At 37.1% G+C, this 27,699-nt stretch overlaps 1 pseudogene; it reads left to right on the top strand.

Moving 5' to 3' along the window:
• The window catches only part of LOC149566487 (chaperone protein ClpB1-like), an 83,272-nt pseudogene that overhangs the window by 47,036 nt on the left and 8,537 nt on the right, over positions 1-27,699 (top strand).

The following is a 27,699-nucleotide window of genomic DNA, read 5'->3' as shown; positions in this document are numbered from 1 at the left end:
AAGTTCAACTTCTATAGGTAATACCACTTTGGCACCATAGACTAGGGAGTATGGAGTTGTTCCTGTGGATGTATGAAAGGAAGTTCGGCAAGCCCATAGGGCAGGATTTATTTGTAGGTGCCAATCGTTGCCAGAATCATTAACAACTTTCTTTAGGATTTTGAGGAGGGTTTTGTTAGTTGCCTCTACCTGCCTGTTACCTTGTGGGAAATATGGGCTAGAAAAGTGGTGATGGATGTAGAGGGAAGTGCATAATTCTTCCATGTTGAGATTTTCAAAGTTACCTCCATGGTCGATGAAGATGCTGGATGGGATGCCAAAGTGGCAAACAAGGTGGTACAAGATGAACTTGGAGACCTGAACTCCTGTAGCTGAGACTAGGGGGACTGCTTCCACCCACTTAGTGAAATAGTATGTAGTTATTATTATCCATTTATGTCCATTAGTTGAGAGGCTTTGATAGTTCCAACTAGATCAAGGCCCCAACATGCAAAGGGCCAAGGTGGTGCAATAGGCTATAGATCCTATGCTGGAGCGCACACAAGATTTGCGTGCTACTGACATGGGAGACATTTTTTGACAAAGTCACAGGAGTCTTTTTTGATGGTAGGCCAATAGTAGCCTACTCTAAGGATTTGTCATGCTAAGAAAATACCACTCGTGTGGGCACCGTAAAGTCCAGAGTGTACTTCTTTTAATGCCATTGTGGCCTCATTTTCATCTAAACATCGAGAGAGAGTATCGGAATAACCCCAACGATATAGGGTATTGGCTATGATAACATAGCGGGATGACTTTTAGATAAGGTTTTGGCATTGGGTACATGTGAGGTGAGGGGAGATGATATCATCTTTAAGGTAAACGTGAATCTCATGGTACCAAGGGGATTGGGGACCAACCAAGATGCAAACACGATTTGAGTCATCATTCACATAAGCGGGTGTGAGGAGTTGCTTGACTAAAAACTCATATTGCATAGCCACTTGGGGAATTTCCAAGAGCAAGCTAATAGTAGCCATAGTGTCTTCTACTTTGTTTTGCATTTGAGGCACTTGTATAAACTAAAGCTTTCTAAAATACTGGGTTAGCTAATCAACTAGCTCTTTATAGGGTAATAACTTTACATCTTTGGTTTGATATTCATTTAGGACTTTCTTGATGATGAGATGAGAATCGCCAAAGATTTGTAACTCGGTGATATTCCATTCTACGGCTATCTTAAATCCTGCTATGAGAGCTTCATATTCAACTATATTGTTGGTGCTAGGGAATCATAGCTTGAAGGCTTTTGGAATGTAATCTCACTGAGGTGTGACCAACAATATTCCTGCCCCTAATCCATGAGATGTGTATGAGCCATCAAAATAAAATTTTCATGGGGGCTGTTCTTCAATTAGATAGATATGCTCATCTAAAAATTTTGTGATCAAAGGATATGCATCTACTAGAGGTGCATCAGCTAGGTGATCTTCTATAGCTTGCCCTTTGATTTCCTTTCTGTCCACATATTGGATGTCAAATTCGCTAAGGAGCATAACCCATTTGGCCAAACAGCCTATAAGTGTTGTTCTAGAGAGCATATACTTGAGAGGGTCTATCTTGGAGACTAGTTGGATGGTATGACTTAGCATGTAGTGGTGAAGCTTTTGAGTTGAGAAGACAACTACTAGACAAGCTTTTTCCATAGGAGTGTAATTGAGTTCATAACCAACTAGGGTTCTACTGCTATAGTAGATGGCTCATTCTCTGCCGTAGTCATTGTGCTATGCTAGAAGTGCCCCAAGAGTAGTAGGCATTGCTGATATGTACAAGATGAAGGGACAACCAGGAACTAGTGGAACCAAGATAGGGGGATTGGAAAGATATTGCTTGAGCTGATCGAAGTTGCATTGACATAAAGGATCCCACTTGAAGTTTTCATCCTTCTTCAGTAAATGTGCAAATGGCATACACTTATTTGCAAGCTAGGAGATGAATCACTAGACAGATTACAACTTTCCCTAAAGAGTGCAAAGATGTTGCAGTGTTTGGGGAGAAGGCATGTCTAATATAGCCTTGACCTTCTTGGGGTCAATCTCTATACTGCATTTAGAAACTATAAAGTCTAGAAGCTTGCCAGATGTGACCCCAAAGACACACTTCTTAGGATTCAGCATGAGATGATATTTGGCTAACCTATCAAAGACTTTCTCTAGGTCAGCAAGATGATCCATGAAGGTATGAGATTTGACCAAGATATCATCCACATAATCCTACAAAATGCTATGGATAAGATCATGGAAAATGGTTGTCATAGCTCTTTGATAGGTAGCCCCAACATTCTTTAGGCCAAAAGGCATCATGTTGTAGCAAAATGTTCCACAAGGGGTAGTGCATGCTATCTTACGCTGATCTTTTGCTGTAATCTTGATTTGATTATACCTCAAAAATCCCTCCATGAGGGGCAAAATTTCATGTCCAGCTATAAGATCTACAATCATATCTATGTTGGGCAAGGGAAAATCATCTTTTGGACAAGCTTTGTTAAGATCTCTGAAATCAGTGCAGACTCTAATGTCATCGAAAGGCTTAGTGATAGGGACCATGTTGGAGATCCACTCTGAGTAGTCAATAGGTTGGATAACCTTAGCAGCTAACATTCTTTCTAACTCAGCTTTGACCAGTAATGCCACCTTAGGGTGCATTTTTCTAAGCTTTTGTTTGACGGGCTTGATCTTTGGATCGGCTGCAAGATCATGAACTAGAAGCTTTAGATCAAGTCCTGGCATGTCCTAATATGACCATGCAAGTCATCCAATGTTATCTCTTAAGACCTCAAAGAGGAGTTAGCTTGGTCTTGTGATAGGGATGGAGCAATGTGAAAAAGTCTGGGGATCTTTGAAGAATTGATGTTGACTTCTCTAGTATCCTTAATTAGAATAAAAGACACCTCTGGTCAATTATCTTGAGGAGGCAATGCTAAATCCTCATGTTCTACTTGTGACTCTAGATTTCCTTGCTAAGGGGCTCTCTTCACTACCTTAACTAGTCTCAGATTCACCTTAGCTCCAATTTTGGGTGTATCAGAACTAGATTGGGGATTTTCTCCAAAATACCCCTTGGGATCTATCTTATAGATATAGGCAGAATCTGGCTTTATTTTCTTGTGAGGTGTTTCATCTCCCATGAATCTCAAAAGTGCTTCCTCCAATGTGAACTCATCAATGTGTATGATGCTTGGTTGGTCCCAATCTATGAGTTGTGGATGGGCAAGTGGTAGGTCAATAAAATGGATGGATAGTTCTCGAAGAACAGAGTCTCCTAGGAAGATTTGGTCTGGGATATCATCGTAGGCTCTCTTTTCAACTTCCTTAGGAATTTTTTCAATTTTGACAAGGTCACAGTGAATGTTCACGACCATTCTCATTGGTGCCCCTAGTTGTGGGTATGCCAAAGCCAAGACCTAACTTTGTTTCCCACTTGTGTGCTTTGATGGGGCACTGCATGCCTCTTTCTTCTAGTCCTAGACCACCACCTTGATATTTCCATTTGTTAGTGATGAGCTTATGTTCTTGGGGATACTTCTGGCTGAAGTGATCAAGGTGTGCTTGATTTCTTTAACCAATTGTTGATATCTGGAGTGAGCTCCTCATGAAGAGGGATTTTTGAGGATACAAAGGTTTTTGGGCCAAGCTATTTGTATCGAGGAGGTGGAATCTCCTTAGCTTTGTGATATGTCAGTCATCCATGGGTGTGTGGATCAAGTGGGAGTGCCCCGATAGCAAATACATCTTATAGACTATACTCTCCACAACCTTTGTTATTGATCTTAACGATAGACAGGGTGGAGGCGAGAATGGTTTTTGGGTCATTACAAGTGTGGGATGAGCTGGCAATGGATGTGTCGATATCAACTCTAGGGCAATGGTTTGCATATGAAGCTTCAATCACATTGTAGTAAGTAAAGGGTTCTGGATCAGCATGGATGGTTACCTCAGTGCCCTGATGCGGGAATTTAACGTACTAATGGTAACTGGATGGAATGGCTTTCATGGCATGTATCCATGGGCGACCGAGGAGGATGTTAAATGGTAGGTTTAGATCGATAACATGGTAGAGTGTTTCTTGGATGAGTGGCCCAACCTTGATTGGCAGCAAAATAGTTCCTTCTATGGGTCTTTGCAAGTTGTCATAAGCTTTGATGGTGATAACCTCACTGATGATATCTATCTCAGTATACCCAGCTTGTTTTATGAATTTTAGGGTGCAAATATTCAAGGTTGATCCATTATCTATCATTACTCTTTTTATGGAAAAATTGGATACCATGATGGCTACGTGAAGTGGAAGGGTGTGATCTGGCTCGACCACGGGTATGTCGGTGGGTTTGAATGATAAGGCACATGAGGAGGATAGGTGTCCAACGAGATTATGAAAATTAGTTGCATTGATATCCAAAGGAACATGAAATTCTATGAGAGCACTATCAAAGATTTTTTGTACATAGGACTGGTGCAGAGAAGGTCTAAAATGGAGATTTGGGTTGGCATTTTCCCAAGGTGTTCCAAGATATTGTATTGGGTTTTGGACGAAGCTAATGATACTGCTAGGTTTGATAGTGCTGATGGGACTGATGGGGCTGCAATTTTCAATCGTGCTCTTCTAGTGGTGACTACACAATCATTGTTTGGGCCTTGGATATTGATAACATTGACAGAAGGATCTTTTTCAAATATATAACTGATGAGGCTACCATAGTCTATATAGGATGAAGTGTGGTCATTGTTCTTCCCATGCTGTTGGTTTGGTTGGCAGTTGTTGGTGTTGTTATTGTTGGTTTGGATAGGTGCTTTTCTAGGATTTTGATTGTTGTGAGGAGGAAAAGCATTTTGATAGATCTGTAAGCCTGCATTGGGAGAGGTTTGGGTGCCAATGGTGATTTCTTTCTGATCAATGAGGTCCTACACATAATCTTTCAGTTTCATGCATCTGAGGGTGGTGTGACCTTTTACCCTATGAAATTTGCAGTACTCATTGTCTTTGTACCATGCAGCTTTGGATTGGCCTGGGTCAATTTTCTGGGTAGGAGGAAATTTGATGAGGTTTTCTTTAGTCAATTTCTCAAAAATGACATCCAATGGCTCACCAAGGGGTGTATAGTTTCTAGGTGTAGGTTGGAACTTGGGCTTTGGTCTTGCAACTACATTGATGACATTAGCTTGATTGCTAGACCCGTGAAAGTTGGGTCTTGGATTGTGGCTTTGATAGCTTTGGTGATTCTATTGGTAGTTGATATCTTGTTGATTGTTTGGTTGATACGGTGGGTTGGACTGATTTTGGGAAGGACCAACAATGTTCACATGTCTGGTGTCAATGACGCCATCTATTGCAACGTGCTTGTTTTTTTTCCAATACCTAGACTTTTCATCGAAATGTGATTGATTTTGGTTGGCCTCTTTGTAAATCTTGACCACACTATCTTTAATGAGGCCTTGCTCAAGGATCATTTCTTTTTCTTTGATATCTTTATAGGTCTACAAACAGTTCATGGCCATGTGGTGAGCCAAGCTGGGATGGGGATTATCAATAAACATTTTCACCAAATGGTGCTCTAGCAAGGTGTAAGATATGTGGGTGGTAAGGGTTTGCCATCTTTGCAAATATTCAGGAAGGCTTTCTCCACCCTTTTTCTTAGTGTGGAAAAGATCAACTATTGATAGCTCTGTTTCAACAAGATGAGCATATTGGGCCACAAATGCCTCAGAAAATTCAACAAAGTTTTTAATTGTGCCATATAGGATTCTATAAAACCATTCAAGAGCTGGTCTAGCCAAGCTTTTGGGAAAGAGGCGCAAGAGGAAGACATCACCATATACCACTTCTTGGTAGTGCATGTAAAATTCTTTGATATGTGTGACAGGGTCTCCTTTTCCTCTGAATTTTTCAAACTTGGGTATCTCAAAGTGTTTGGGAAATGGGGTCATGGTAATGGCTCTGTCAAATGGGTAAGAACACACATTCTCAAACTTGAACATTTTTGGATCATTTCCCTCCTGGATTTTCTTCAAAGTTGTCTTCATGGCTTCCCATTCTGAATTAATGGGTGATGGCTGGGGTGCCCCCAATGTAGGAGTACCTTGAGGTAGGTATGTACTGTATGGGGCAATGGAATATGGATGGCTTTGAGGTATGGGATGGTAGAGATTGTACATGGCTTGGGCAACTGAATGGTGGATGATGGGTTGCTGAGGTGGAGGTGGCACATATTGTTGCATGTGTTGTGAGGCTTGCTGATGATATTGGATTTGAGGTTGGGATTGAGGAACATAAGCTAGTTGTGGGATAAATGGATTACTTTTTGGAGGTAAGGTGTAAGATGGTTGTGAAGCTTGGGGAAAGGTTCAAGGAGCTTGTGGAACATGACTTTGGATTTGAGGAGTTTGACCAATATATGTGGGTTGTACCCACATTTGGGAAGGTATCTACATGGAAAAAGAGGGCAAGTATTTGGTGGTTGGTGGTGGTGGATTTAATCCTAGAAGTGGCATAGAAAAATAGTTGGTAATAGGAGGTAATGGATTAGTTGGTGGTGGAGGTGGTGGAAATTGAAAGCTTGGGAATGGAACTAATGGCATTTGATAGCTTGGTGGCTGGATTTGAAAGCTTGGTAGAGTGGTGGAAAGAGTTTGGGTCACTTGAGAGCTTGACAGAATGTTGGTAGTAGCTTGTGGGGTTTGATAGCTTTGTGGAGTGAGGGTAGTAGCTTGTGGATTTGTGGCTGATGGCATTGAATTCCAAGGACCTAGTGGAAATGATGGAATTATGTTCTGAGCTGAGGTAAACAAGCTGGGGGTGATGAAAGGTTGATTACTTGGCCCCATGGGTGGCATCCCTATTGTATATTGTTGAGGTTGGCCAAAGATGCTAGCACTAATTTTGGAGATGGGCAGATTTGAAAGGCTGGGTTGGAGAGCAGCAGTAGCAATGGTGAAGGGAGTTAATGGTGAGGTGTTTTGGGCAAAGATAGTTTGGAGTGGTGAGATATGAACCAAGGATGGAGTGGTGGTGGCTAGAATGGCTTGCGGAATGGAGATCTCAACTTGAGTGGAGGCTGGTATGTTTGGGTCTATTGGATCAAAAGGATTGGCTTGAGGCTCTTCTTTTGGCACATATTGAGGCTAATCTAAATCATAAGAGCCTATTGGGAGTGGTAGTTGTCCAAACAACATGTGAGATGGATCTGATAAGGGAGGAGGTCTTCCAAAGTTGAAGGCTCCTATATTGTCCCTTCAAAAGTTAGCCATGATTGTTTCTTTGTTCTTGTCTATAATGGCGTTCACCAATACTACATTTCTTGGTTGGTTCATGAAAGCTTCAATGTCAATAGGTAATGGTATAGCATTCTCTAGGCTGAAGGATGGTTGAGTGCTCAAGGGGAGTGATGCTGTTTGATCCAAATGATAGGGCTCCATTGTTTCCTTCTTCTTCTTGGCTAAGCAAGTGATAGGTGGCATGAAAATACTCCTAGGGATGAGATGCAACAAGGCTGATGGATGCAAAGGGGGAAGGCTTTTCTATACAAATGATTTCCTAGGCTGAGGCAAAGCTATATGAAAAACCTAAGGAGGATTGGGTTGGGGATTCTAACTTCAAAGATATGTTGACAAAGGATGAAGGGTCTACTTTTCTATGTGCAAGCTTGGTGGTGATTGTGTCAACTTAAGGATAGGTTGATGATCCTTTAGGAAAAACATGAGATTGACCACTTGTGGATCCGAACCTTTAGCTCAAGGTGATGAGAGATAACAAGTGTCAAAGCTAGATTACCCTAGACAAAGCTCTGTCAGAGGGATAACCTCGGTGAGGCTGGTGGATTTGAAAGATGGTAGGAATGACAGACTTTTGGCAAGGTGACAACAATTTTGAAGGCTTGGATGTGAAATTTAGGCTTTTGGGATACTAGCTAGGTTTGAGGGGATTGGTTTGGTTCTAAGGAAAAGACCTAAATTAGATGGATGAGCTAAAATGCTTAAGGGGATAACTAAGGTGGCTAGCTTTCCTACAAAGATGACTCTAAGGTGAGGCTTATGCAAGAAGATGTGGAGAAACAAGGCAGTGTAATCATAGAAATCATGCCTAGTTGGTAAGGCATAAGCAGGGTTAACTCCTGGATGTTTGCTAAATTTGATAGTACAATCTAACCATGCATCTTGATGGGCCTTGTCAGCAGCTTTGTCTTCTGCTTTGTGGAGTTTGGCAATTCAAGGGCTTGGTGTTACTTCCTTTTTCTTGGCTGAAATTTCTTGGTATGCTTGAGATGGCTTGAGTTTGTCTTTGTGAAACTTCTATTTGGGTTTGGGTTGTTCTAACATAAATTCCTGAATTTTCTTGGCTTTGAGAGATCCTAGTTACTTTGCTTCAACTTGCTCAACTTCTAAAATAGGCAGTGACTACGGTAAGTGTGCCTTAAGCTAGGATTGACCAAGTTTGGCAAACATTCATTCAACAAGTAAAAGATCAAGCAATAGATAAGAACAACTAGATAGAAATTTTGATTCCCAGAATGTGATACTTGTGCCAAGGATTGTGTATGTTTTACAAATGTTTCGAACAATCACTTCAAGCACATGAACATCCTAGACGGTTGGTTACAAAGCTGACATTTTGTTTAGCTAGGGAGTCCTCGATATACCTAAGGTACGTGAGACCCAAATCCATAGATGAAACCAAAACAATGTCACACAGCCGAGAGGAGCAGTAACCCACTTCTCCTCTTTCACTTCTCAAGGGTATAAAGTTCCTTGAGGCTTAGCCTGAGTGACAAAATCTTGATCCTAAGAGAGGTGTCTTTGGATTCACCTCCCGATCTTTATACTCCGTCAGAATGATGGAGTTGAGGTCATCCCAAGGGGTAATGAAATCCCCAAGTAGGCCTCCTAAAACTTAAACAAGATTTTGGATCCTAATCTTATGCACCCAAGATGGCCTCGAAAGATGACAAGGGGAGAGAAGACTTGGATGATCTTGGGCTAAAAGACAGAGTTCTTTTCCAACTGACGCTTAAGTTGTCTGATCTATACTTTGCAAGCACTCATGTTTAAGATACAATATTTATTCCAATTTTGAAGTGTCAACAAAAGAAAAATCGATCGAAGAATGCGAACAAGAAGGAGAGTTAGGGTCAACAAGAAAATAAACCCATGCCCCCGGAGGCCCTCCACATCAAGTATCGATTGATTTTCTTTAAGGCATTCAAGATTGAGTGTGATTTTGTTTTAAGCCCAAAACAAAGATGTGTGTAAAGCTTGATTTCAAGCGTGGCCTAAAGGCCCTCCACGTCAATTGATTTGTTCAATTTTTATGCCCAAATGAAGTGTTATCGATTTAATCTAGATTTTTGGACATTCAAGAAATCTTATAAGTTAAGACAAACCCTCAAAAGCTAATTAAGTAGAATTTGATTATGGAACACTTAACACTCTCTTAGGTAGACCCATCCCCATATATGGCATTGATATTGCAACCAATGGTTAGAATGATGGGTGATTAAAGAGGGTGAGTCCAATGAAAAACCACTTAATTTGATTTTAGTTGATTTTTTTTAACTTAACCAATTTTGTAAGTGTTCAAAAATCAAATTTGCCTAAGTTGCATGCAAAAGAAATATTTGTTTGTTCTTTTTAAAGAACCAAAATGAAGTGTTTGATTTGTGGGGTTTTTTGACATACAAATTCATTTTTTTCAGTTTGCAAAGACAAGTGACAATGACTTTGACAAGACTAACAAAATAGACAACGCTCCCATAGAGAAAATTAGAGAATCAGTGTTCTCACAAGGGTAACTGCATTCTCGCAAGCGGGTTCACGATCCCACTGGAGTTCCTATTCGCGGGAATGATGATCCCACCACGAATCTAGATCACGAGAATGATAGGAAAGATTGTTAAAAAAAATTAAAACCACAAGCCAAAAACTCGAGAGCTCTTTTTGACAGAGCGATCTCGTAGGTTTATGCCCTTACAATGTTCCCACAAGTTGGAATGATGATCCTACGAACAAAATTTTATTACAGTTTGAGAAGTTTAAGACAGGAAAGGTAAGCGTTCCGGCAAGGTCGACATGACGATCTCGCTGTTTTTAGGCATGTTCTCACTGAAAGATTGGCCGGCGGGTTCATTTGTTGGGTTTATCAACATGTGTGAGTTTGTTGGCACTAGTTTTCTAGCGTTCCTGCTGGTCTTTCGACATTCTTGGGGTTGCGGGTTCGTGATCTTGCCGAAGTATAGCACATTCTTGGGACTGCGGGATCATGTTCCTGGGGTCGCAGGGATGCAGAAAGTTTTTTATTTTGACCGTTCACTGGGTCAAAGTTGAGAACAGGGTTGGGAGCATGTTCTTGAGGCATTCAATATGGCCTTGCAAGCAAAAATCACAAGATAAAGACACAAAAGTTAAAGCATACAACATTAGTTTTCCATGGTTAACCAAAACATGAAAATGAGAAATAAGCATGTAAAACTAGCATAAATGAAGACTAAAATGACCCTTGTGGGATCCCACTGAGCGTACCAAAATGTATACACTAATCTAATATGTTAAAAACACTAATTTAATGAAAAAAAAGCATTTACACATTAAAATACCATAACATATAAGAGAGACTAAGATAAGCCCTCAATTGAGAATATGAACCATTAAGAGGTTCTCTCAATGAGGCCTTTCTTGTTTTGGGGATGAGTCTATTTGATAGATTTAGGATGTATGCTCAAATACTCAAAATGGATTCAATGGAGGATTTGGATTTGGGTGTGGATGTATGTAAAAGCTATGGAGTTTTGTTCTCAAAATGGTATTATAACTTTAGCTAACAGATTGTGATGAAATGGCTTGGTAGGGGATTCAATTTATAGGCTAAGGGATTGAGGGATGGAGGGATAAGATGCAAGGATGGGGAGATGGTTAAGGAGGGCTTAGATTGAATGAGAGGAGAGCACATGGATTGTGCTTCCTTACAGCCAATCAAGGAGTGACACATGTCACAGGGTGAGTGGATGGAGAAAAGGGCAAGGATGAGTTGGGAACATCAATTAATGTTATGACTAGAGAAGTTCTATTGAAGGTTAGTATCATTGGTTTGCAAGACACACTGACAATATTGTAGTTAGCTAATAATTCCACTATCAAGCCTAATGGTATGGTTGAGGATATTGTTGTTACTTTGGATTCTTTAGAGTACCCTTTAGATTTTATAATCTTGTCACCCAAAGCCACTCTAGGAGGTTACCTATTAATCCTAAGAAGGCCTTGGTTAGCTATGGTTGATACTTGCAGTGTATTTCATTTAGGAAAGATGACCATATTATATGGAATAAATACAAAGAAGTTAACTCTATATTCTCTAGCAAAACCCCAAAGTAAACTTGATGAAGTTGTCTGGCCCAAGTTAGGAGATGTTGCTCTTGAAGTAAGCTCTATTCAAAAACTCATAGTCACTGAGAGAAATTTGTTCATGGTATCCCAAGAACAAGATGACATTATTGTAGAAATCCTTACCAACCAGTATGGTTCTGAGGAGTCATCTTGTGATGATTCAAATTGTTCCCTTCAAACAATACTACCCAAGAAAACCACATCTCAATTTCCTATAGCACTTGATTACCTTCACACTTTGCTACCACATGAGATAAATTCTCCATCCATAGTAGAAATGTTGATGTTAGAAAAAGTAGAGAGAGTTGAAATTACTTAAAGAAAGGAACTAAATGTTAATAAAAGCTTCATCGAGTCTCAGATGTCTAGTCTTCTCAAGCTTTTATAAGATAGCTAGAAAGCCTTTGCATGGGATTACACTAACATGACATGCCTAGATCCTAAACTCCATACTCACAAAATATATAGAAGCTCAGAATACAAGCTAGTAAGGCAAGCTCAAAGAAGAATAAACCTTGCTTTGAGAGACATAGTCAAGACTGAGTTGCAAAAGCTTCTTAGTGCAAGTTATATTTATCCTATCTCTGACAGTCAATGGGTTTCCCCTCTTATCATTGTTCCAAATAAATGAGGAAAGTGGAGAGTGTGTGTTTACTATAGAGAACTTAATAAAGCCACTAAGAAGGATCACTTTCCATTGCCTTTCATTAACCAAGTGCTTGATAATCTGGTGGGTAAAAAGTACTTCTCATTTCTAGATGACTTCAGTGGGCATAATTAGATACAAATATCACCAGAAGATCAGGAAAAAATAATGTATACCTATCCTTGGGGAACCTTTGCTTATTCAATCTTGCCATTTGGATTATGTAATGCCCCTGCTACTTTCTAGAGAGTAGTGTTGGGTATTTTCTCTGACATTGCGACTGATTGTATTGAAATCTATATGGATGGCTTTACAACTCATGGAGTAACATTTGAAGAAGCACAAGCTAACTTGGAAAAGGTTCTTAAGAGATGTTAAGATTATAATCTCTCTCTTAACAATGAAAAGTGCTACATGATGATGGAAGGAGTAGTCTTGGGACATTGTCTTTCATCTTTTGGAATCTAGGTTGATCTACAAAAATTGTAGTTATAACCACATTTCCCACACCAACCAAGCAGAAGGATGTCAGAATTTTCCTCAGGCATGCTAGTTATTATAGAAGGTTCATAAGATTTTACCCAACTTGCAGCACCATTGTACAATTTGTTGAAGAAAAAAGTTGAATTTGCATGGACATAAGAATGTGAAGCATCATTCCATAACTTGAAGGATGTTCTAAAAGCAACACTTATTCTTAGAGGACCTTATTGGAAGCTTCCATTCCATATCCACACAGATGCATTTGATTATGCTATTGGAGTAGTTCTAGGACAAAAGGAAGGTATTATTGAACATGCAATTTACTATATTAGTAAAAATTTGCAAGGAGAAAAATTGAATTATATTATTACTGAAAAGAGTTGTTAGTAGTTGTTTATGCACTAAACAAATTTAGGCACGACATTACAATATATGAAGTATTTGTTTATATTGATCATTTAGCTATCAAATACTTAATGAATAAACCTGTCATTAGTGGTAGACTAGCACATTGGTTACTCCTCATGTAGGAGTTTGACATAAATATCATAGATAAACTAGGCAAGGCTAATGTAGTAGTCAATTTCTTGTCACAACTACAAGTTCTAGATGATCCTACAACAATTGATGATAGTTTTTATGATGAGCACTTGTTTTATATTAATTCTTTTAACCAATGGTATGCATACTTGGAAAACTACATTGCTACAGAGAGAATGCCAATTCACTTTTCTCCTAAACAGCGTCATTTGTCAATTGAGAAGAGTTTTAACTTCTCTTGGATCTCAAGCTTTATAATTTATACAGGACCAGACCAGGTCACAAGGAGATGTATTCAAGAATATGAAACTTATGACATCCTTTGGGCATGCCATGATGAGCCATGTGGAGGACACTTTTCCACAAAGACAATAGTCTATAAAATCTTGACAACTGGGCTCTACTAGCCTACTTTTCATAAGGATGCAACAAAGCATACTCAGCACTGTGATAAGTGTCAAGGTATGGGACAACCCACAAAGAATAATGAAATGCCTCTGCAACCATAGATAGTTGTCACACCCTTTGACAAGCGTGGTATTGATTTTGTTGGACCTATTGAGCCCTCTTCTCATGGAAAGTCTTACATCTTAGTATGTACAAATTATGCAACAACATGGGTTAAAGCCAAAGCTATGAGACATGCCAGAGATCAAAAGGTTGCTGATTTTCTTTATGAATACATATTCACTAGATTTGGAGTACTAAGGGAGATTGTCACAAATCAACAGGAATAATTCACATCTAACCTCATCACTGAGTTGATGTAGGAGTACAAGGTGTGTCATGGAAAGTCTTCACCCTAACATCCTCAAGCCAATAGCCAAGATGAAATCACAAACTGTGAGATAGAATCTATTCTCACTAAAATAGTAGCTATGCATAAAAAGGATTGGGCTACTCACCTTCTTGAAGCCATATGGGCTTACCATACCACATGGAAAAACACCATAGGGTTTACTCCTTTTGAGTTGGTATATGGAAAATCTACCTCTATGCCGATTGAGTTCTAGTATAAAACACTTCACACTACTTTAGATCTAGATATAGATATCACCAAAGCATAGGAAGACCAATTATTGCAATTAAATGGATTGGATGAATATAGGAAGTATGCTCTACAAAATAAAAAGTTGATACAATAGCAATGGAAAAGGTGGCATGATAATTTCATCTGTGATAAGAAATTTTCTATCAGAGATTGGGCACTGTTATATGATTCATGATACCAACATACACTAGGAAAATTTCATACCAGATGGCTTATGCCTTATGAGATTATATCAATATTTGACAATGGAGCTATAAAAATTTAGAAAATGGCCATGTTCAATTCAAGTTACTCATCAATGGGCTTCATCTAAAACTTGACTACAAACCTGTAAGTCATGATGAGTTCCCCAAGTAGTTCCAAAGCACAACTGAAGTAATAGTTCTTGTAACCAAAGAATCTAGGTCTTCCACCCATGATTCTGTTGATTTTTTATTCCATTCAAGACCACCATAATAAATATTTTACATTTTTTGGAATATTTTCTCTGTAATAATTTTTCATCTCACCTTCTCTCTTTCCCACCCATCAACCCCATTCCATCACTTCACATATGTAGGTCAATTTTTTGGACAACCCTTCCTGCAATGCCTCTAGGTTAGTGCCACATATACTCGTACATATTCATATTCATTAATTTTTAGGATTTTTTGTCATTTTAATTTTTCACTCTTTCTTAACCTAGCTTGGTGGGACCCATGCCATTACTTAGTTGGGGGGAAACTATTCTATTTTCAAAATTAAAATTTGGCACGTAAAATTTAAGTCTGTATCTTGAAATATGTTTGCAACATGATGTGATGATCTTTCCTTTTGTGATTGCATCATCACAATCAAAATGAATTAAAGATACTAATAGATGATCTTGATTTTTAAATATGTACAGTGATGTGTTCAAGGTGGCAACCTTGGCATGCACAAGCTTTTATGAGATGTTATGTAAAACTCATATCATTAGATTTTGTGCAAACAAATCTTTAATTTTATGAATGAAGTTGTAGTTTATATGTCATCTTCTTTTGCAGCATTTTGTTCTATAATGCATTGAGGTCTATGACTTGCCATCACTAAATTCTATGAGAATTTTTTTCTACAAGTTAGAAATTTGTCTAAGAGAAGCAATGGGAGGTGACCTCCAAAGGCATGAACTAGTGGACCATACAGTTTTGTTAAATGATGCACCCACCTATGAAATTTTTAGAAGTAGAGGTAGCTGGATTATTTTTTAAGCCTTAGGGGGTTTAATGAGGAAGTTTCTCTAAAATTTATGTCCATCTTGAAAGATGGGGTTGCAAAAGTTAAAGGTTTGAAAATTGAGTTCATAGAAGATGCAATTACTAAGGTGACAAGTTTGCCTCAGGAAGGTGAACCATCAGTGAATGATTTCAACCTATGATCAGCAAGAGCACAATTCAATTTACATGGTGATCCTCATTTGGATATTGATAAGAAGCAAGGAACCAATCGATTATCCTTGCCCTTGCAATTTATTCAATCGGCTACATTTGTTATTCAACACTTCACTTATGAGGGACGTTACAAATACCTACATGCTTTAGACTTCATAATTCCATTCATCTCCACCATGATAATTGACTAGTAAATCTTCCCAAGTTCTTATTTAACATTTTGAAAAGGTAGTCTTTGTGAGTCCAATCAAGAAGCAACCAGTCTCTTTCACACCATTGCTTAGTAAAATTAATGGTGGAAAGAGAATTGAATAGACAAAAGGTTGGGACATGGGAAGAATTTTTGTAGATGAATGACATTAAACCTAGAATAGTCAACCCTAGAGGTCATGGTGTTGGTAGGAGAGAACAAACACCTTCTAGGGTTTGTAAAATTGTTTAAAGGGTTGAGAATGATCAAGAAGCCTCTCCTTCCATTTCTAGGTCACGTAGAAAAATAATGTTCAATTTTGGAGCCTCTAATTCTTAGAGGAAGAAAAACTAAAGTGTAGAAGCTCCTAATATTCTTGAATCTTCACCTTTTATAAGGAAAAGGTCTACATCTAGAAAGAGTAAGGGTAAAATAACAAAACCAGAAGAGGAAACATTAGAACCTCAGCCTAGTGATAATAATGATAACATGGAAGAAACCCTACATTCCCCTTAGGAAGAGAATTCTTAATTTCCTTCCAAAGAGAATTTTGAGAACCCTAGGGAAGAATATTCTGAAAACCCTCCTAAAGAACATATTGAGAATCCTCTTAAATGGAAATTTGAAAACCCTAGGGAAGAGAATGTTAAAAAACCTCCTGAAGTAGTGGCTAAGGAGGTAGTCATTAAGAAGAAAAAGAAGTGAAAGAGTCCTTCAAGCTCATCCACACCTCCTATGAGGAGAAGTAAAAGACTTTTTGAGAAAGATGTTGAAGTATCTATTTCTATTGTTAACATTGATTCTTTTGAATCTATAGAAAATGAACCTTTGAACAATTCCTCTTTTGAGGAAATGAATAATCAACCTACAACTAGTGACACAATAATGAGAGAGCAGAGTCCAATTATACAAGTTAGCTCTGGGGTTAACTACATACTAATAGAGAGTGATCAAAACTTTGAGGGCTCTGAGGACATAGAGGAATATGTAGATAATTTTGCCTAGCTAGATGTTAGTATGAATTCAAAGGAAATACCTAACTTTAGGTCTAAAATCATTAAAGAAGTACCCTAGTAGGGTGGTTGGGAATAGTTAGAAATGTTGGCTAAGGTGGCAGTTGATGTTAGTGAAGAAATCAATTTGATCAGGCCAATTGTTGTGTGGAAGAGTAAGCCCTCTGCACCTAAAGAAATAGTTAAAATTCCTCACTTTTCCTCTAGTCCATACTCAATCATGAACCTTTACCCCCACCAAATTTGTCTACACCTCTTGTAGCAGGAATAAGTTTGTACCAATTTTTGTTATGGGAAAAGACATAATGGAATTTAGAAAAATAAAAATTGAAATGAGTCATTAATGAGAAGAATTCTCAATTAGAACAAAAATTAGATGAGATTGAGGTATTGAAATGAAGAATTGATCAGATTACTGGGTTAATTCCACAACTAATGGAATGTAGATCACCCTCACTAATGTATGCAATATTCCTTCAAGAGAAACTTGTTAATTTCAAATTAACAAAGATTGTAGAAGGCCTCAATCTATCCATATCAACTCCCCATGAATTTTATTATGCCTTTTAGTATTCCTCGATGACTCTAAAGAATCTATTGTGTGAATTGTACTTACATAACCTAGCAGTTCCTAATGACACATAGTGGAATTCACTCATCTATGTAGGAGATGTATAGCTCTAAGCAGTTATGTCATGGATGCAGAACGAGATAAGTCATGAACACCAGGCTGCACCATATAGGGAGAAATAAATTTTAGTTCTTTTAATGATGAGGCCTGAGGTACAACACTCATGAATAACATATTTTGATTGGATCTTTGTCATAGCAAACACTAGTAAAGCCAATAAGATCCATCCAATGAGAGAACAAGCCTTTGCATATTGGGATAGCATTCCTCTCGAGATGTTGTTGTAGTAATTAATGCCTCTAGGTAGAGGTGGATAAGGATGTCATAGGATCTAAAGAGAATGGAACCTCACTCAACTCAAAATCTAACCCTTGCTACAAGGAGAGTTCCATGGTATACTATGTTGTGTAGGACACTCCTTAACCATTAGGTTCCATTAAGGTTTTAGCCTCCACTCTTCCTTTAGCCATTGCTAGCAATGAATGATAGTGCAGTAGATTATGACATGGCCTCTAAAGTCTAGCATTGGGAAAGACTCAAAGAGACTTATGGATACTTTGATTATATTCATGATGAGCTAGGGCAGAGAACAACTAGTGATTTGAGGGTTTGTTCCAAGGTTCAAAACTTTATGATTGCTGGGGGTTAGCAATAGTTTAGTTAGGGGGGATTATGGGCTCCTAAATTAATGATATTTCTCACCACTTTTTATCCTCTTCCTAAGGCATTTGATTGCACATAGACATACATTTATGGTTTTAAGCAAATGAAATTATGGTTTCATGAACATAAGATGGAATGTGGATAACTCTAAAGACATAATATCTACTTAATTTCATGGACAAGAATGGTAAATATAATAGTTATACATGTTAATGGATGTTTTCTCTCCTAAGCTATGTTTTGGGTAGTTACGTCCTATAGCAATAGGTTTGCAAGAGTGATAATTGAGACTAACACCTTTTCCTAATATTGATGATGTGGATATATATGTATATGGTTGGATGTGTGTGCATTAATTATCTTGCAGGAGTTGGACACAGATATTCAAGGACCTACATACTAGTGTGAGAGTCATCAAAGACAACTATGATTGCAAAATCTTTGCAAAGCAAGTCAATGCTTCTTGTTGCATGCAATGCTTATATTTAGTGTACCCTATATTCTAGGATTGTTCATGGTCAATAATGTCTCTGTTATGAAATTTTATGAGTTGTAACTCATCCTCATTATGAAGTGATCATAGGTTTAGGAAGTTAGTAGTAGTTTCCTTTTAAATAATCAATTGTTGTGACTCTTTTAGAGTGAGTTGAACAAACTATTTTTTAATATAGAACTCTTGCATATGGTTTCAATCCAGTGTAATCATTTTTATAGATGAATAGAATGTTCAGTTCAAGTTTTCAACTCTCATGTTGACTGTACTTTCCATTCACTCAGTCAAGCGGGCCCACTTGATGAGTGAATTTTGTTATTAGTGTAGAGTACATTTCCTATTCATTTATATGTTTTAGAACTCTGATGTTCTTGTAGCTACTAATACTAGAATTAGTAGCCTAGTCCTATAGCATACTCAGTTGGAGTAATTCCTAACTATAATTTCTTGCTTTGATTAGAATACATTTTCTTACCTATTTTAGTTTAGTTTTCCTAAAGCATAAGCATTTTAATTCCTTAAATAGGCTTAGAAGAGGAGGTTTGAAGCATATACTTTGCATATGTCATTCCAAGTTTATGTCGCTATTCAAGAATTGAATGAGACTAAATAGTGCATTAGGAATCATTTGGGGTGTCTAATCCTAATTGGCCAATTAGGTACCATATCTGCATCAGACATTAAATCATCAACTATCAGGCACCACATATGTTGGTGTTTTGAAACAACACAGTTTCAAATTACCCCGATGATAACAAGATATATCTAGGAGTAGCTACTTCCTATCTTCAACATACCCTTTTAGACACTGGGCCAACTATAAGGCTAGACCCTTCTTTTACTTTAGGCTCCGCAAAACCTAGGTGGGTGTACCTATTAGATTCTTCATATGGTACTAGTTGTCAAAAGCATAGATTGAATCTAAATACAGCAGATAAAATCCCTTAATCTTCTAACACTTATGCAAAGATCTCTGACATGAAATAGCTAGAAACATGACCAAAGAAATTGATAAGCTAAGTGATGGCATTCTTTTCAGTCCTTCAATATTAAAGGGAAAGACATTTGATTAATAATGTTGATTTCAGCACAACCCTAAATATGCAGTAGTAAGAACAAGTTGATCATGTAGCTGATTAGTACCTTATCTATCAGGAAATTACACAAATTAAATAAATGCATCTATGATACCAATGACATATTCCATAAATCAAGTTATTAGATCTATCCTATCACCTTGTGATTTAGACATCGGTGTTCATAAAGACCTCATTCTCATGAAGTATCCTTCTCAAAATAATCAACAACCTTGTCAAACACATCAAGCATTTACTTGGCCCTTTATTCCAATAGAAAAATATATCAGACATACAACCTTAAGGGGATGCAAATGGTTCTTAGTTATTTATCCCTAAACCACATAAGATTGTAGATTATAGAGATAGGAGATGAGAATTAGAATGAAACTAAGAGATTCTTACTCATTTCTATTCATTTCTTTGAAACTATACATTCAGAAGCATGTAAAACAACTCACACAACCACTAAAGAGATCAGAACTAGCTCTATTATCTTCAATACTACTATTCATACAAGAAAAATATACTGAAGAATATGGTGGAATCATAGCTTTGCATCGAACAGTGTGGTCTCACAGACAAACTAGAATCGACAATGTAGTCTCACACTGAAAACTACCAATCCTTACAATGGATGAGAAAGAGAAAGATATAAAAGAAGAATGGAATCTTGGATCTAATCTAAAGGTGACATGTTTCCACTTGAATCTCCATTCTTTGCTATTGTAGAAACCTATCTCATCTTCCTACCTATGAGATCTAATTTGATTTTCATCATTATTTTGTGACAAACCCAAAATATCTCTTCCTTAATGATGAAAACCCTTGTATTACTAAAAATCTGAAAACATCATGAAATGTTGATAATGCTTTGATTCACCTGACTAGGAGGTGACAAAACTCACCCATAACTGCATTCATGCTACCTTTTATGTTCATTTAGTTCACAATTTCACTAGGAATCCGATTTGAAACTGCCTCAATTGAATTAAAATAAAAACTAGGCACCTAAGACAAATCCTTGCATAACTCTAACCAGTGACCTCCTGTGAAAAAACTAATTGCAGAAATGGATAGTTCATCTCTTCCCAGTTCCAATAGTATATTGTCCTATGCATTTTTGATAAAAATTGCCCCACTAGTGTGTATTTGAAAATTCTGGCTCTAGGCCATGAACAAAGTTCAAAATGAAAAATTTCAATGACCATATAGTTTAAACTATATAACATCATTAAATTATTTCAAATATTTGAATTTAAAAAAAAAAATTGAGTGAATAGATTAGAAAAAATTGATTTAAATCTTTTATTTTATCCTTTTTCATCTCTCTAATCCACATATGCCAAGTGTCAATTTATGATTTGACCATCACCATTTGGATGGGCCCCACATCCATATTCCTCAAGTGTAAGATTGGAACCATGATAATTCAACCTCTTGACCATACAAGCCTTACGATCTTATGCTCGCTATAAGATGCTAATAGTGCATTTGAAGATTCATGATCTTACAATCTTGATGAACTCATCATAACTCTGTAAATGTCAAAATTACCTTTTGCAATCTTATGCCAAACTTCCCTCTTTGTAGCATCAGACATACCTTCCATTTAACTCTACGATCTTACAAAATTTAATAATATCATAGGTCTTTGAATTTTCATTCCTAATCACACGACACACCCGATGTTACAATGAAATCATAACATCTCACATATTTAATTTATGGCTCCCAATCCTACAATTAGACTCCACCTTGTAGCATCGTAGAGCTTCATTATTCAAACTCTGATCTTATGCTCATGTTTGGCATAGCATCTTCCCATCGTAGCATCATAATGCATTAAAATTCATCTCCTGATCTTACAAATTTTGTAAGATTATAAGACTTTAACCTTCAATTCCCAACCACACAATTGCCTCCCGGAGCTACCATGTGGTATCTTTGTTTAGGCATGATTAATCAAAACTTTGCATTGTCTTTTCCTCCAGTTGACCCCACACGGGTGGCCCTTACATGGATATGTGTCTTTAAAAATCCATTTGTTTCTTAAGACACTTAACCCTATGAGTAGTCATGCATTTGAACAAATTGAAGATCTAGAACACACTGAATGTGGGATAATCCAAAGCTTTGTGGTTCTCACTCTGGTCAAAATACCTCCCTGAGATGTCTTCTCTCATCATTGAAACTCTGACTTTTTTAGCCTTTTAACATCATGGGGCTCTTCCCTGCAGGTCCTTCCTAGTTGTGGACATACTAAATGCAAGGTGTTAGAAACATAAAACACCTCTTAGGCCTTAATAGGATAGTCAAGTACACATACATTAAAAAGTTCTTACATGGATTGATTTTTTGAATGGTACTCAAAATTAGGGCTTCAATTTTGCATCTCAATAGTGGCTTGGTCTGGGGATGCATGTCCCTTATGGACATGGCAAGGATTCAAATATCTAGAAGAAGTAGACCGCACACTTGACAACAAAAACTTCTCTCAAATAGCTTTATTGAAAGCAAAAAAAACTATTCATATACTGTACAAATGATGGCCCTGGGCCATCAAAACTTATCAAAACTCCTTACTTCTATCATATATTTGATTTTCATCTATACTTTCATGAGGTAAGCTAGAAAAATCACTTCTATTAGTTTCACCAATTAGATTAGCATCTTGAATCAAATCACTTGGAAAAATAGAAAAACTTCCTTCATTCTCATAGTGCATACATAAATCAGCATTAACTTCTACATCATGCTCATGTAAACTAGGACTAATCTGAAAACCATCATGAACAAATGATGAATGCATGCTATCAACTGGAAACATGAAGGATTCATATTTTACCTTGTTCAAAAACTTGCATGTGTCAAAATTTTGCAACTCACCTTGTGTAACCGAATGTGAGGAGAATGTGAAATCTTATTGTTGACCACTTGTAGTCATGTTACTCATTAAATCAAATTAATCTTTTGCTACAACTCCTTCACACTAAAACAACTAATTAGTCACCAAGTATGAAAACTTATCCTGAAAGTGTTAATCTAAACTGCTGATCACCATGATTTTCTTCATCTAACCAGCTGTCAGAAACAATGTTGGAGTTATCTCTACAAGACTTATCAGTACATAAATAAAATCTGTAATTAGATTGACAAATTTTAGTATTTTCCTTTTCATCAAATGAAACATCAAAATATATTGCAGTACAACCAACATGAGAAGAATCTGAAACAACACCAAACTTCCCTTCACTAACATCCCCTGCATCCAACAAGTCGTCATGTGTAAAGACATTTTAGGTACTATCATATACACCTCCAAAATTTGACAAAGATTGTTTGGATTATATTCCACATCAAAGTTTGGAGAAGTGACTTGACTAAATGAAAAAAGCATTATGAGGTAAAATATGAGCATCCTTAGAAACACTTACATGCTTTTCAAAATCATGAGCCAACAAGGCTGAAATTTCATCAAGGCTCAAGACACTAGTACATTTGAGGTCATTTTTCGACCAAATTTTTTGACCATTTATTAAATTGGTCAGTATGGAAAGGGAAAATATGGCTTTTTTTAAATCTATGCCCGTGTTGGTCAAAATTTCAACCAACACGAGCTTAATATGTAAAAAGGGAAAATGCCACCCATTTCATTGATTCTATTTAGCTTCAATGTGCGCGGGAGTTGAAGAACCAGAGCTATTTGACTAGAGATCTACTCTGATGGGTGCATTGATCTTGAATTTATTTCACTTTTTTTTTGTTATCATTTAGTTCTAGAGAAAATAGCATCAGGGTAGGGTTTACATTTTTTGGGAAAGAGCTACATTGCACGATGTGAGCTATGGGCTAACTGGGGCTTGATTTGTTAAAATAGTATTGATATTTATTTTTTGGCAGTTGATGCATTTTATAGAGAGTTAAATTCATTATGATGTAATAATTTAGAATTCCTAAATCATTGGATATCGTAGGTAGATTGGGGTTTCGTCCAAAAAATTTAAATTTAGTATTATGCTATAAGATATATCTCGATTCTCATAACCCTGCTCCACAAGAAAATCCCCCCAGCACTGCTTTAATCAAATGTATCAAGCGCACACAATTGAGACAAAAGAAGAAAGGAGATTCTCATTTGAATGTAGATCATCTTATTCTAGGATTATTGGAGGATTCACAGATTGTGGACAACTTTGAAGAAGTGGGCATGAGTGCTTTGGGTGTTAAATCTGAAATTGAGAAGCTGAGGGTAGAAGGAAAGAAGTCAAAGACTACCTTTGGTTATACAAACTTCCAGGCTTTGAAGATCTATGGGTGTGACCTGGTGGAACTAGCTGGGAAGCTTGACCTAGTTATTGGCAGAGATGAAGAGACCAAGAGAATCATCAAAATTCTGTGTCAGAGGACGAAGACCAATCCAGTGCTAATTGGAGAGGCTGGTGTTGGAAAGATTACTGTGGTGGAGGGACTGGCTCAAAGTATTGTTAGAGGAGATGTGCCAAGGCAAGTTTTTTTCTGCTAAACAGGTTCTTATTTTTAGCAATTCTGAAGTAAAGAAAAAGCTTAATAAGAGAGGAACATTTGACGTTTATGCCGATCTTTTTATTTTTATTTTATATACCCTAGGGCTTCCTATAGGATAGATAGTAGTAAGCATACATTAGTACTTGCAAAAGGATTTCATAATCTATTTTATGTCAGTTATATTATTTTTCAAACTTTACATTCAAATTTTCCTTTGGTGGCAATATATACGTTACACTGTTCTACATGGCACACCTCTTTCTAAATTAGCAATTGACAGTTCAAATGATGCAACACTATGCCCCCTTATATATTACTACAAGCTCAAATTAATAACACTGAAGCAACTTGCACAAGCTATTCTAGGCTTTAGATATCTAGTCAGCATGATTCCTTGTGCATTTTGGTTAAAGATTGGCACGTGTCCTTGTAAACTAGTTTTGCCTTTGTAAGCTAACATATAATAAAATGTTGATGCTTGGGAACATTTAAGTAGTATTAGGATGAGGACTGGCATTAAATTGCAATTTTTTCAGTTGGTTTGGGACTTCATGAATTTTCACTTTGACATTCATAAAATTTCTTTGGAATGTTGCAGTAATTTGTTGGAATTTAGATTGATAGAATTGGATATGGGAGCCCTAGTTGCTGGAACAACGTACAGGGGTGACTTTGAAGAAAGACTAAAATCTATTTTGAAGGAGGTGGATGAATCCCAAGGAAGAGTCATTCTTTTTATTGACAAAATACATTTGGTTCTTGGTGCTGGTGAGTGTTTTTTTTTTATTGTTTTCTTTCTCCATTTGATTAAATCTAAATATGTATCATTATAATTAGTTGTCTTCAATTTGACAAAGGGGGTTTTTCCCAGGACATGTTGAGGGTTCAATGGATGCTGCTAATTTATTGAAACCAATGCTTACCCATGGCCATCTGAGGTGTGTGGGAGCAACTACACTGGATGAGTACCGAAAATACATAGAGAAAGATGTTGCATTCGAGCGCCAATTTCAGAAAGTTGGCCCTGATTAATTTTATTGGTGCATTTTATTTTCAATTCTATATCACTGTAGGATCATAGATCACCTTGTGAGTAGATTATTTCAACAAGTGTCTTTGGCAGGTGTACGTGGCTAAACCAAGTGTGGCCGACACAATCAGCATTTTGCATGGTCTGAAAGAAAAATACGAGGGTCACCATGGTGTGAGGATCATGGATAGAGCGTTAGTGGTTGCTGCTTAGTTATCAAGTCATTATATAACTGGTAAGTTCTTCAAATAGATATTCATATGATTTAAGTGGTGATAGAAAAAGATGACATTGAGTGGCAGCTCTTTAGATATGAGATTTTATCATAAATGGATAGAATTTTGATTTTAATCAAGTGATTGTGTATAATTAATTACTTGATTTTAAAGTATAAGAAGTTTGCTAAAGCTTGAGACACTAATTTTCATTGAGTAGAATGCAGACATTTTGTGGGCTTTGTGAAATTGATTAATTATTGTTTTCTTGTTTGGACTATGAATAGACCAAAATCTTCTTGACAAAGCAATTGATCTGATTGATGAGGCATGTGCAAATGTGAGAGTGCAATTAGATAGTCAACCTGAAGAAATTGATGCACTTGAAAGGAAATGAATTCAATTAGAAATTGAGCTCCATGCTCTTGAAAAGGAGAAAGACAGAGCAAGCAAGGCTTGGCTCGTGGAGGTTAGTATGGAGATCTACCTTTCTTTTAAAAAGACTATTTTGCTATCTTGCATGAGCATTGTATACACACATAGAAAGAGAAGATTACTATGGTATGCAAGGGATTTTTGTAGGATAACGTACTGTTCTTATTTTTCAAATTCCACAAGTTCAAAATGAGCTTAATGATTTGAGAGATAAGCTGCACCCTCTTAAAATGAAACACCAGAAAGAAAAAGAGAGAGTGGATGGAATTCGTCGGCTGAAGCAGAAGCATGAAGAATTGTTGTATACTCTCCAGGAGGCACATCATAGGATGGATCTGGCAAGAGTTGTGGATCTAAGATATGGTATTCTTCAAGAGATAGATATATCAATTGCTCGACATGAAACTAATGTTCAAGGAAATTTAATGTTAACATAAGTTGTAGGACTTGATCAAATTGCAGAGGTGTGTCTAATGTGGATGTTCTGAATTATTCTTAACACTTATTTTATTGATACTTTTAGCACTTGTAAATATAGGCTATGAGTTTAAATTCAGGGTGGACTTACAATGGTGATGGTTTATGATTTGTATGCAATGTAGAAAATTGAAAGTAAATTTTAGTGACAGTACCTTTACTGCACAATTGCAGGGCTATTAATATAAATTACTGATGCATGCAGGTGGTGAGTCGATGGACTGGCATTCCTATTACCAAACTTGGCCAAAATGATAAGGAGCGGCTATTAGACCTTGCCAAAAGTTTGCATAAAAGAGTTGTTGGGCAAGAGAAAGCAGTTAACGTAGTTGCAGATGCTATGCTGAGATCAAGGGTAGGACTCAGGAGACCACAACAACCTACTGGATCTTTTCTATTCTTGGGACCCACTGGAGTTGGAAAAACAGCGCTTCCAAAGGCTCTTGTAGAAAAACTATTTGATGATGAAAACCTCCTAGTCTGGATTGATATGTCTAAATACATGGAGCAGCATTTGATTTATAGGCTCATTGGGGCTCCACCTAGGTATGTATAGTTTATTACACTTCTTTCAGATTGGTCTTATTCCAAAGAATTTTTCTTTATTTTTATATTAATATACTAACTAAAATTAGCTAATATTTCAGCTGAATTTTAATCATTAATTCCAGATATGTTGGTTATGAAGAAGGTGGACAACTAACTGAAGCAGTTAGAAGATAGCCATATAGTGTTGTTCTATTTGATGAAGTTAAGAAGGCGCATGTATCTATATTAAACACCTTGCTTCAAATGCTTGATGATGGTCGATTGACAGATGGGCATGGTTGGACAGTTAACTTCTCTAACACAATCATTATCTTGACATCAAACCTCGGAGCAGAGTACTTGCTTGCAGGACTCTCTGGATGCCTATCCATGCATGTTGCTGAAAAGAGAGTAATGCAACAAGTAAATGTAGTTGAGTTATGGCATTTTGTGGTTTCTTGTACTCAGTCATCCTGATCTAGTTGTCATGGAGATATCTATGATCCTAAAAAAAGGAGGTGTTGTGTTGAATTATCTTTTAACTTTATTGTAGGTCAGAAAACATTTCAGGCTAGAGATATTAAACAAACTAGATGAGATAATTATTTTTGATCCTCTCACAAAAGAGGAATTGAGGAAAGTTGTTAGATTGTAGATAAAAGATGTAGTTGTACACCTTGCAGAGAGGGGAATTTCTTTGGCAGTCAATGATGCAGCTTTAGACCTTGTCCTTGAGAAGGTGTACGGTCCTATATGTCTACTTTCAAAGTCTTTTTCTTGTTTCTATACATTTGTATTACATGCCTCGTTGCTTGTCCAATCTACTATTCAATGGGAAGAAGAATTTTAACTACAAACTGAAATTTGAGCCTTATATTAGAAGG

The sequence above is a fragment of the Cupressus sempervirens genome, chromosome 3 (genome assembly GCF_028749045.1).
Source record: "Cupressus sempervirens isolate cs-2001-9-10 chromosome 3, ASM2874904v1, whole genome shotgun sequence".
NCBI classification, from domain to species: domain Eukaryota; kingdom Viridiplantae; phylum Streptophyta; class Pinopsida; order Cupressales; family Cupressaceae; genus Cupressus; species Cupressus sempervirens.
This window is presented reverse-complemented; position numbering and strand designations above follow the sequence as displayed.